This window comes from Anabrus simplex, chromosome 1 (assembly GCF_040414725.1).
Source record: "Anabrus simplex isolate iqAnaSimp1 chromosome 1, ASM4041472v1, whole genome shotgun sequence".
NCBI lineage: Eukaryota > Metazoa > Arthropoda > Insecta > Orthoptera > Tettigoniidae > Anabrus > Anabrus simplex.
The window spans coordinates 390,384,957-390,398,184 of NC_090265.1; positions in this window are offsets into that span (position 1 = coordinate 390,384,957).

The following is a 13,228-nucleotide window of genomic DNA, read 5'->3' on the forward strand; positions in this document are numbered from 1 at the left end:
AATATTAGATCGCATTCTACCACAAGCCATGATGTACATACCAGAAGAACAAGATGGATTTACTGCCGGTAGATCAACAATCCAAGCAATTGAGAGGGTACTTAGCATCATATGGGATGCTACAAGCATAACTGGAGGCTTCGTTTACGCTATCTTTGTGGATTATACTAAAGCGTTCGATGGAGTTAACAGAACCATTCTATTTAGGAAACTATATTTTATCTTAGGGCCAGGGAATCCACTATTGCACTTATTGGAAGATATACTAAGTTCTAACTGGCTTACGGTTAGTGATAAAGTAGGCCGGTCTGGACTTATAACCCAGACTAATGGCGTACTCCAAGGGGACCCTCTCAGCCCCATGCTTTTTAATCTGTTGACTCACGATGTCATCAGTGAGGTGGCCTAGGAAGATATTGCAATGTTCCTGTACGCTGATGACATGATATTGCTATCAAAAAAACAGAAAATCCCTGCAGCAAGGACTCAATAAGTTGAACGAATGGTCTCTGAGAAATGATCTAGAGATAAATACCAGCAAAACAAAAGTTATGAAATTTAGGAGAGGAGGAAATATCTCTACAGAATATGTCTTTGAGTGCGGCAATAACAAACTAGAGCTGGTAAACTCGTATCGTTATTTAGGCTTAACCTTGCAAGTAACTGGGAAGACGTTTACTAAACACATAGAGGAACGTTACACTGCAGCGATCAAATCCATATTTTAAATAAAGAGCATTGAGAAACTATCAGTAAGATCCGCCCTCATTCTCTTTAACATTAAGATAGCTCCAATAGCCTGCTATGCCATCAGCAAAATATGGATGCACATCACTATGGCCAACCTGGGGAGACTGGAAGCTGTGAAAGCCACCTACTTGAAAAGAGCATTACGGCTACACAGAACAGTTCGGACACGGTTAGTGTACAAACTTGTAGACACGGACTTTTTCATAAGGGAGATAATGATAAGCAATAATCTAGAATCCACCCCAGTATATGTAGCCCACATCGAACAAAGACAGCAAAAGCTTGCAGCAATAGATCCAGACTTCTATGAAACTCCAGCAATGAACACAGATGTATGGAAAGAGTCCAACTTTGAACTCCGACATGTCTTCACGCGGACTGCAGCGCACGGCTTTCACCACAGAATTTGTCACCAGGTTACCATCATGCTTCAACTCAGTGTTCCTGTTCGCTCTGCGGCTTGTATTGCCCTCAGTACCACTCGATCGATTGTAAGGAGAGGATAAATTCCCTGAATTTCTATGCAAACGATGATAACTTTCAAGGGACCTTATAACCATTATTTGTTAAAAGTACACAGTGTGTTTAATAAATCTATAATAATAAATAATTATAAATATATACCAATTTGTAAACAGCCGATACAGATAACTGATGATGAAATATACTCATAATGTTACGTGCCAGCCCTGTCGTAGCCCCCTTCTGTATTTCCTGGAAGGAATGAGTAAACCAGACCGGGACCACCGACCCGGCCCGAGGACATGCCGCGGCCTCTCCTTCCATTGTGCTTTCATCTGGTTTCCCCGTGTGCCTTCTCGAAGACGAAACGAAAATATTCCCTCACCGGCCGAACCCCGAAGATTCTAGTACTCCATCATCAGGTTATAAAAATGAGGCTGGCCGTGAACAGTGGGTAGTCAGAGTAGAGGGAGTGGGATGGCATTAGTGTAGACTGTCGTCAGTGTCCCACCAGACTCAGTGTCAGAGTAAAGTAGTGTTGGAGTGTTGCTGGTGTACTGTCCTGGATTACTGGGTGGAGTATTGTGTGTGTACTGTCCTGGAGTACTGAGTGGTACTGTGTGTGTACTGTCTTGGGGTACTGAGTGGAGTACTGTGTGTGTACTGCCCTGGAGTACTGAGTGGAATACTGTGTATGTACTGCCCTGGATTTCTGGGTGGCGTATTGTGTGTGCAATTCTCTGGAGTACTGTGTGAAGTACTGTGTGTGTTCTGCCTTGGAGTACTGAGTTGAGTACTGTGTGTACTGCCTTGGAGTACTGAGTGGAGTACTGTGTGTGTACTGCCCTGGAGTACTGAGTGGAATACTGTGTATGTACTGCCCTGGATTTCTGGGTGGCGTATTGTGTGTGCAATTCTCTGGAGTACTGTGTGAACTACTGTGTGTGTTCTGCCTTGGAGTACTGAGTTGAGTACTGTGTGTACTGCCTTGGAGTACTGAGTGGAGTACTGTGTGTACTGCCTTGGAGTACTGAGTGGAGTACTGTGTGTGTTCTGCCCTGGAGTAATGTGTGTGTGTGGAACAGTTGGTGTGAGTAGAGTTGGAGCAGTGTTAATTGTTATTGTTGTTGTGAGGAGTATCGTAGTGCCAATTAGCACTTTTGAGTTGTTGCTCTTTAGTTGTCAGTGCTGAGTAGTTCACTGTGTGGAGCGGCCACGTGAATATACCGTGTTGACTATATGAGTTACCGGACTCATCTGGAGTTGAACCACGGAATAGTCGCCGTTTGTTGCGGTGGTCAGATACCCTGTGTTCGAGCTTGTTGACGTGCAGCTGTTGTCTATGAAGTGACTGAGCTTGCGGAGTAACCTTCAACACAACATTGGTGGTACTGGGGGACTTATACACTGGATTTGGTGCACTTGATTCTTCTGCGGTAGTATTATTAGTATTATAAATTAATCTTAACATGGCTAGAAGTTTGAATCTATAAATAAGAATACTGGCAAGTCTTTCCACACAGATATAAAAGAACAAGTTTTTGGTCTTTCATTACTACACGTAGTTACGTACCCTACTCCATTTTTGTTAAACATGCTTCAGTACACTGTTATTTCACAAGTTTTTCAGTTCCCTAGTACTACCACACCGGACTGCACTGTACCACACGTGTTCGCAATTTCAACTCCACAGCTCGCTCTATGCTATTCGTTCGTATAGATCTTGGTTTCGCTCACAACTACAGCTTCTGATGGTCACTGTTATGTTGTAGACCAATGGTTCTGAAACTGTGGTATATGGGATCGCTGTAATCTTGAAGGGAGGGAAATTTTAGTTCTCACTTCTACCTACCTTCGCAGTTGGTTACACTAGGCATGGACGCAGTCAGATTACCAGCTCGTCAATGCCTACATAGTGCTCAGTATGCATAAGTTCTGAGCACATCATAGCTGCTCTGGGATATCACAGAGCACGGAACACATCAACCACTGGTCTCTATGACAGCCAAAAGGCAATGGGGTGAGGAATATTATCATACCAAATGAAAATAGTGGAATCGAAGATATTGTTGAAATAATATTTGAGAGGTGTCTGTTCAAAAGGTGCTATTTCCACTTCAAAAATATTCGTTATTTCGTCCACATGCATTGAATAGCTAAATACTGTCAATCCACATCAAAAGATGTTGCCTAATTCCTTAAAAGCTGTACCATATCCACTTACGGTACGTTCTTTCTAACTTTTATTAAATAGCATGTGCCCGCGGCTTTGCCCGCGTTTAGTAATTCAACCGTTAGATGTTGCTAAACTCTTTATTTAAAAGCACATTAAAGCATTATATTTATTAACTCACATCTTTTTGACGTAAATTGCATGAAATATATTATTTTATTTTTATTATTACGTTGTTACTTTCAATGCTTAAGGTACCGGGTTGATGGATAGTACAGATAATATTAAAACCATGTAAAAGACCATGTTACATAATACAAAATATATTGTTTCCTTAGAGCTTTGGAATAAAATATAACAATTCATTCCATTTGGAGGTAAGATGTGTACTGTATTGTGTTTGCCTTTCGAACTCTTGAACAATCCACGTACAGCTGACAATGGCAAAAGCACCGTTTTCGAAGATGGAGTCCTACAACGTTAAGCGATTGTCTTACGTCAAAATTTCAAATCACTGTGTGTCGTAGATTTGACTGGGCTTCGCATACATACACACAAACACTTCCGAATATTGCGGGCTGATGGTATATGATAGTAAGAATGAAGAGGATGAAACCCGGCGCCGGTATATAGCCCACTCCTCTCGAATAGCACAAGACTTTACATCCCGATCCGACGGACGAATCATCATCAACAGCGTCATATGCCCTCACAACATATAAGACCAAAACAGTTTCCTACGCCCTGGACGTAAAATGGCTCCTTGAATTGTGTTCTCTACCTATCTTATGTACGTTGCCTAGCGACAGCGACTCTATGCATTTAATCTTGGTGACAGCACGTTGGATTGTCATATCCGAATGCACGTTTTCCGATGGTTTTTCGTTCATAACTCACCAACGAAAGCGAAAATGAAAATTCCGGCTTCGAGGTGCATTCGGACCCCTTTCCATCTACCTATGTTCAAAATTTCAGATCTCTGTGTGCTGTAGATTTTGCTGGGCATCGCGCACAGACAGACAGACAGACAGACAGACAGACAGACAGACAGACAGACAGACAGACAGACAGACAGACAGACAGACAGACAGACAGACAGACAGACAGACAGACAGACAGACAGACACTTCCTTTTATTATAATAGATTTCTTGAGTTTTCCCACAACTTTCCTATGGTGGATATTTCTGATTTTAGTAGATTAACATTTGAGTCAGAAAAGGGAGGATTATCTTTAATCGACGAGGATGATGAAGAAGACGTTGACGATTCCGAAGCATTAGCAAAAAATTCGTCTGACGAGATAAAAGTCTTAGTCGTTGAACATCAGGATCAGATTTGCTTATGTAAATGTTAACGCCTTTCTTCCTACGAAAATTTATTTCACAAAACTGACACTGAATTCATTGAAACATCGTGCGGCTCAGATTCTTGGTATTTCATTTGTCAGTGCCTCAGACGGATTGTGTACAGACTAAGCTCATTGCTAATGGAATGGCTAATTTCCGCTATTCTATAACCACGGCCGACTGGATCCCTTGCTGCAAGGAGCTAGCTAGAGCGACGCATCAAGTCGGCCGTGCTATAACGTATCTGATTATGTATTTACTGCGTCAGTTGAGGGCTTTGGATATAGGAAGGGAAAATGACAGCCTCCTAATGGAATGGTGCATTGATGTATAACTTCCATGCTAAACTGATCTGGAAAGTATATTAGCTGTGTAAGTTGAGTGCTTTGGATCCAGAAAGGGAAACTGACAGCCGCCTAAATATCCTCTTCAATAATAATTTAAGTAGATGTTTTCTTACTTTTTTGTTGTTGTCGGCAGCCCTGAAAATGGTTTTCCGTGGTTTCCCATTTTCTCACCAGGCAAATGCTGGGGCTGTACCTTGATTAAGGCCACGGCCGCTTCCTTCCCACTCCTAGCCCTTTCATGTCCCATCGTCGCCATAAGACCTATGTGTGTCGGTGCGACGTAAAGCAACTAGCAAAAAAAAAAACAACTTTTTTTGTAGTTGAATACGTTAGACAACACTCCATTGTCTGCAGAGGAACTTGATATCAGCTATTATATGCGGGTTTTCTTTTTTAACAGGTAGAAACCTTGGGTTCGTACTTAAAGAAAACACACACCCAGCATTCAATTCAACTTACTGAGATTTTAATTGTTTCAACTTTCTAAAACCATTTATTATTATTATTATTATTATTATTATTATTATTATTATTATTATTATTATTATTATTATTATTATTATTATTATTGCGTCTGGCAGGTGGTATGTCATGAAAAAATGTTCGAGTCGCACTCCTATAGACAATGCATATATCTCATAACAGACCTCGCAACGCTATAAATGGATGGAACTAGCAAAGCTGCTATTGAGTTAGTGTTGTGATGATATCACTTTACGGCTTACCTGCACTCACGTTTGTGGAGATGATATATGAGTGGTAAGGGGTGGTACGGATATGCATGGTTCACCTGGAACCTCAGAAGTACCTGGACAAAATTAGAAACGAGAGACGCCCGTGGCCCTGAAGTACACTCAACCGACACAAAACATGAGTACCAAGTTAATTCGTGGGAGCTAATGTGGTCGCGCATATAGCTAAACACTCTATTCCACTTACTGCTGAGAAAACGGAAAATGAAATCCTTTATCTTTCATTCCTTCAATGTCCTTTATGTCCTCTACAAAGACGATTCTTTAATAATAATAATAATAATAATAATAATAATAATAATAATAATAATAATAATAATAATAATAAAGGTTTTACGGCCCACTGACTACTTGGACGGTTTTCGGAGAGGTTAACGTGCAGTAATTTTGTTCCGCAGTAGTTTATTTGTGTGCTAGTAGTAGTGACATTAAGACGCACCTGGCCTTTGGCCTAATGCGCATACGATGCTCTTATGGGACTTATTCTGGGGAGCTGGAGTCGGGCTATACTAAAAAATGGTTGCTATACATTGCTCTTATGAAACTAACACTGGGGTGCTGGCGCAGGATCTAATGAGTAAGATCGCTACTATACACTGGTCTCCTCCTCAGGGTTTTACAGCTTGTAACCTAGGACTCAACTAGAGTATGGTTCCAGTGTATGGGACCCTCACCAGGATTACCTGATTCAAGAACTGGAAAAAATCCAAAGAAAAGCAGCTCGATTTGTTCTGGGTGATTTCCGACAAAAGAGTAGCGTTACAAAAATGTTGCAATGTTTGGGTTGGGAAGAATTGAGAGAAAGAAGAAGAGCTGCTCGACTAAGTGGTATGTTCCGAGCTGTCAGCGGAGAGATGGCGTGGAATGACATTAGTAGACGAATACAGTAGGTTTGAATGGCGTCTATAAAAGTAGGAAAGATCACAATATGAAGATAAAGTTGGAATTCAAGAGGACAAACTGGGGCAAATATTCATTTATAGGAAGGGGAGTTAGGGATTGGAATAACTTACCAAGGGAGATGTTCAATAAATTTCCAATTTCTTTGAAATCATTTCGGAAAAGGCTAGGAAAGCAACAGATAGGGAATCTGCCACCTGGGCGACTGCCCTAAATGCAGATCAGTATTGATTGATTGATTGATAGAATAGCTGGTACAGGGTCTAATGCACATACATTCTCTTACGAGGCTAACTTTGGGGACCTGACACAGGGGCTAATGCGCATACATCGCTCCAAGTCTGTGGATTTATGGATGGTCTACATAATTATGTCGATGGATCTAGTAGCGTGGAGAGTCCTCGTATGTTGACCTACAGAGGGTCCACATACGAGGATGGAGCTAGCATTGTAGACAGTCCCCGATTCTAGTTTGTTCTGAGCTGAAGGATTCGATCCGCAAGTGTTCTAATGTAGCCTACTAGAAGTCTCTAGAGTTTTTAATCTAACAGCTCAATAGTTTAAATCAGAAATTGAGTATCCTTGTAATAAACAAAAACAGTGCCTGTGTTCAGAGAGTCATGCATAAAGACCAGCTTTGGCTAGCGCACTTCCATGAATATGTAAACGTGATCACCGCATGTCAAAACAACGAGAGTTTGGCGTGTCGCTTGCTCCACCCCACCATCTTGTTCACCCGTTCAACATAGCCGTCTCAATGGTTCACTTACCGAGCTTGTCATGACAGCTGTGAGGAACACGTGCTATGAAAGACAAACATGTCGAAACACATAAAGTAATGGTATGCCATATGATCCGTCATCTTATGTTTCAAAACATACGCACGAGATCGTGATGTAGACCTAGTAGCAAGGGCAGTATTTCCGTTTACCTTGTTCTGACAAATTTCAACCTGTCAAAAAATGCGGAGAAAACAATCTCTCTATCACGTGCTCTAGTAACGAATGGCAGCACTTTCGCTTACTCTGCTCTAACAAGTCTCTACCTGTCAAAACACGCGATCAAACTACAATCACGCATGTGCGCGTGGTTTTCATGACCCGCTACCTTATGCTCGACACATTCTCTGGATGTCAGCTAAAGAACTCTCACGTTCGATCTGCAGTTTATTAGCCATCTAAAGATGCCAGTACCATTTGCACGTGGTCGTAACAGCTATCAAAATGTTAAAACTGTGCGCTCCAATGCACATGATCTGCGACGGATGTCAAAGTAACAGGTCAAAGTAGCAGACGTCAAAGCCAGATGCCAGATGTCCACCATCTTGATTTATTGTCTATGGTGCTGCGCTTTATATCCACCTACCAGGTATGGATGGTGTAGCAGGGATCAACGCCCACGCCATCAGGAGGACAACGACCAATGTAGCCGCCACGCAGACATCCAAGAGGTACAAGGGGCTGAAGAAAATATCGGGTGGTACTGACTTGTGCACTGTAGTTACAACGGAGGCCAAGGACGTGATCGCAGAGGTGGATGGGGACACATCCAAGCTTGGAGATAGAGAGACTCAGGTCCTGTTGCCCTGTTTCTCCAAGTGGACGCAGACCGAAACCGCCTGGCAAGAAAATCCATCACCTGATCGGCCCTTCCCAGGAAGGACGCATCACTCGGGCGCAATCCAAGACGGTGTCCGGACAAATGAACGCAGCACGGGAGTGGAGGACCGGTCAGAGGCTACTACCCAAGTCTCCCGGCTCGCTAGTACCTTTTTTCACGGCACAGACGTCACTCCTTGCTGAACAGAGGTCGTCGAAGTAGGGACCAGCGAGAGGAGCACCCCATCACGTAACGGCAATCAGATGGGATCAACAAGAGCCCCTCAGCAGCGATTGCGGTATTTCCGCTGTATGTGGTGGGGACGTCGTTAGGTTAGCTGTGGGCTCCCGGTACGCTGCAATCGCTGTTCTGGTGACAAGCACCATACAGTTTTCACGGCACCTAGGGAAGCACCGCTGTGCACCAACTGCGCAGGAGGCCACCCGGACTATTTCAGACCGCATCCTTCAGATGTTCTATGTGGAAGATGCCAGATTTTGCGTGTAGACATATACCTCTTTCTGCCTGTGGGTTTCTTCCTGTCCTTTAGTACCAACCTCCAGTGCCACGTAGCCCAATACCTAATCTGCCCGATCGCATGTTTGGCATGAATTTACAGTAAGCTGGAGGCGATGCAGCTTGTGTTGATCACCACGCGGAAGGCGAGGCTTCGCTTTCCCCCCAACCCCCCACCCCCACCCCCCCGAATAAAAATATTAGAAACACTTAGCAGTCCACCGCTCTCGGGTTGAGGGGAACCGGGGGACTGTTGTGGAAACCGGTGAATGCTCACTGGGCCAAATGTTGTGAATTTGTTTGGTGGACCGTTGCAGGGTAACTCGTCTAGGGGGAGGGGTTATCCTCTCTCCCCCAAAACCGGTCACTAACCTGACCGATGGGCTCCTCCAAGGAGACTATGAGAATTGTTTAGGACTGTTAGATTAGAATAGGACGTCATGATCCATGTCCTCGATGATGTCAGAGGTCACTAACCCCGGATGTAATCTTACCCCTGTGGGAAAATGCTGATTCAGCTCCCATTATGTTTCAAACCCTGTTGTGTAAGAACTGACCTCATTTCTGAACTTTTATTATCTTCCGACCGAGACGGTATTTGGATTTCATGCCGTTTACTTTCTTTGATGATGATGCTTGTTGTTTAAAGGGGCAGGAATTATCCCATTTCAGATTAGTGTTAAGAAAAGATAGCGATCCAGTTGCACTTCATCGTAAAACACCATCACGGCCCATTTCCACCCACCACCAGAGAGGTCTGGATTTCTCAATGGGCCAGATAGGTCTGTGCTTAGGGAAGCACTTCGGTAAGCTCAGAAAGACTCTTTCTTTCCTTGTTTGCTTAAAAAGGATATTTTAAGAGATGACCAGCGCTACTTTGAAAAGCCAAAAATAATGACTTCTATTGATTGCCGACGTCGTTGTCAGGATTTAAAACAATTTTGGGGCTGAGCCGGATGGGTGACTGCTATATGAAATGAAAATCCATAGCCTGTTTCCAGTCATTCGACCGGGTCAAGAATGGATTGAATGAAGCCCCCATCTAACGGCGAGGATGGGAATTGTGCCGGCTGCCAAAGCCTATCGGACTCCTCTGGGGCAATGATTAATGAATGAGGATGAACTGAATGAAAGATGACAGGAAAAACCGGAGTACCCGGAGAAAAACCTGTCCCACCTCCGCTTTGTCCAACACAAATCTCACATGGATTTGAACCACGGAACCCAGCGGTGAGAGGCAGCGGCCGGCGCGCTGAGCCACGGAGGCACTGGGCGACTGCTATAATGCTTCAGTAATCACTATGATAACGTGGAAGAAACGCGCTATTCATGCAGTGCAAATTTTACGCATGCTGATCACCACACGTAGAATGAATGATTGCCCAGTTTTATTTCCTTTAAAAACAATAATCACCAACCACCACCACCACCACCATCACCACCACGCGTGGAGATTAGCGCTTGCTTTCTGAAGAACATTTGATCAGCTTGGCTGCGTAATATCGGGGAACTTTCCTCGTCCCTGTCGGCATGTCTGAAGACCTAGCCATACGAACTCGTATCGCTGCGACTTTGTATCTCTGTGTCAGCTTTTACACGAAGAGGATTTTAAGGAAGCGTTTTCAAACTTAGAAATACTCCTCAGATGGCACTGTGTGCATTGCCTAGGTCACCAACTGTTCGGAGAAATTCTCTTTCTCAATTATTCTGAGGCGCGTAAAATCTTGTCGGAGGTTATCCATGATGAGGAATGAATTTCGGTTCGTCACTTTTCAACAATGAAGGAAGGTTGATGCAGAAAACAGAATGTGATGAATTGATAGATTACTTTCTTGGCGTTAAGATAAGGCGGAAAGTATTCGCACAAAGGAGAGGTATATTACAATTTGTCTTCATCCTCCGCTTTTTTCCCCACTTTGATGGGATCGTATGTGCGAACAGCGTCGTACACTTGGACTTGGTCTTGTTTTACGGCCGGGTGCACTTCCTGACGCTAAGCCTCTGTGGAGACTACTGCGGTTCACTGCCGTGGTAGGCAGTGTGGCATATTCTGTGTATCAGAAGTGGAGAGTGTTGTGACGAACGCAAAAACCCAGTCCTTGACTAAGATGAATTAATCAAATGCGATGAAAATCCTCGTCTTTGCCGGGAATCAAACTGAGAAACATTTGAAACGAAGGCCTCTACGTTGACCATTCAGCTAAGGAGCCTGACGAGAGGTATATTACAATTAATTTATATCATCTCTTTATTAATTTTGTCGTCCGGCTCCATGGCTAAATAATTAGCGTGCTGGCCTTTGGTCACAGGGGTTCCGGGTTCGATTCCCGACAAGGTCGGGAATTTTAACCATAATTGGTTAATTTCGCTGGCACGGGGGCTGGGTGTATGTGTCGTCTACATCAACATTCCATCCTCATCACAACGCGCAGGTCACCTTCGGGAGTCAAATAAAAGACCTACATCTGGTGAACCAAACTTGTCTTCGGACACTCCCGGCACTAAAAGCCATACGCCATTTCTTTTTATTATATTTTGTACCAATTTCATGGTGTGGGGTAACTTGCCTGCCTCTTAACCGGAAGCCCCAGGTACGTTTCCCGGTCAGTCAAAAGATGACTATGGCCAAATAGCTTTATAATATGGTTGAGGATTTCCCTTATAATTTTTACGACAACAGGAATGCTGATATAATATTGATTTTCTTGTTGAAACAAAAACTATCAGTTCTATCCTGAAAATAGATGAAGACGCGTGGCCGCACTGGAAATCGATCTCGAACCAGTCGAGCACTACTGTATGTTGATAGAACTGGTCGGTTGTTTGCTTGGCAGCTGGAATAGTTTTAGAAAAAAAATGTTACTAGTTTTACATCCCACTAACTACTTTTATGATTTTCGGAGACGGCGAGGTGACAGAATTTTGTCCGACAGTTGTTCTTCTACGTGCCTGGAAATCTACCGACATGAGGTTAGTATATTTGAGCACCTTCAAATACCACCGGACTGAACAAGGATCGAATCTGCCAACTTGGAGTCAGAAGGCCAGCGCTCTACCGTCTGAGCTACTCTTGGCAGTTAGAACTGACCCTAAATTTCTAATGAGGCTCATTACAGGCATTACATATTTTGTGTCAACAATCAGACTGAAATGATTCCCCTGTGGGTGGGGCGATAGAATACATCTACGGTATCCCCTGCCTGTCATTAGAGGTGACTAAAAGGGAAGCCCGTGGGTTGGTGATTACGGGACTCTTAGCTAAGTATCCCATGTGGGTGGGGGCGATATAATGGAATTCCCTGCCTGTCAAACTAGGTGACTGCAATGGTGAACAGGGGGTTCTGAATTTGGGAGGGTACGTTGGTGAGCACTGTTCTCCTGGCTGAGCCTGATACTGGCTCCACTTGTGCCAGGTTCTTCGCTTTCATATTTCCTATCTGACCTTCCTTCGTCAACTCTTGTTCTCTTCCGACCTTGACGGTGTTATGTTTGCGAGGCCTAAGGCGTCCTTTTTTTTCGCCCTTCGTGGCCTTTCCCCTTTTTGCCGATACCTTCATTTTTCGAAGTGTCAGACCTTCTCATATTTCCCCTCAGATAAATTTTAATAGTGGATGGTCGCCCAGTTGTACTTCATCTTAAAGCAATAACCACCGAGCTCGATAGCTGCAGTCGCTTAATTGCGGCCAGTATCCAGTATTCGGGAGATAGTGGGTTCGAACCCCACTGTCGGCAGCCCTGAAGATGGTTTTCCGTGGTTCCCCATTTTCACACCAGACAAATGTTGGGGCTGTACCTAATTAAGGCCACGGCCGCTTCCTTCCCACTTCTTGCTCCTTCCTGTCCTATCGTCGCCATAAGACCTGTCTGTGTCGGTGCGACGTAACAGGAAAAAAAAAAAAAACCGTAACCACCATTACCACCACCACACTACTGACAATGTTTTGTAAGCGTGTGTGCTCAGGTAGTTGTAACGTGACTGTTATTGTTTTCCTGCCGGCGTATGGGAGTGGCGTCATTTTCAATAGTCCAGGCGCAGTGTTTTATACGTTGTAACATACATGCATACATCATCATTAAAGACTGTTATGCCTTTCAGCGTTCAGTCTGCAAGCCTCTGTGAATTTACTAAACGTCGCCACAATCCTCTATTTGCCACTAGTGCTGTGGCCTTATTTATTTCTATACCTCTTATCTTGAAATCGTTAGAAACCGAGTCTAACCATCGTCGTCTTTGTCTCCCTCTACTTCTCTTACCCTCCATAACAGAGTCCATTATTCTCCTAGGTAACCTATCCTCTTCCATCCGCCTCATATGACCCCACCGCCGAAGCCGGTTTATGCGTACAGCTTCATCCATCGAGTTCATTTCTAACTTAGCCTT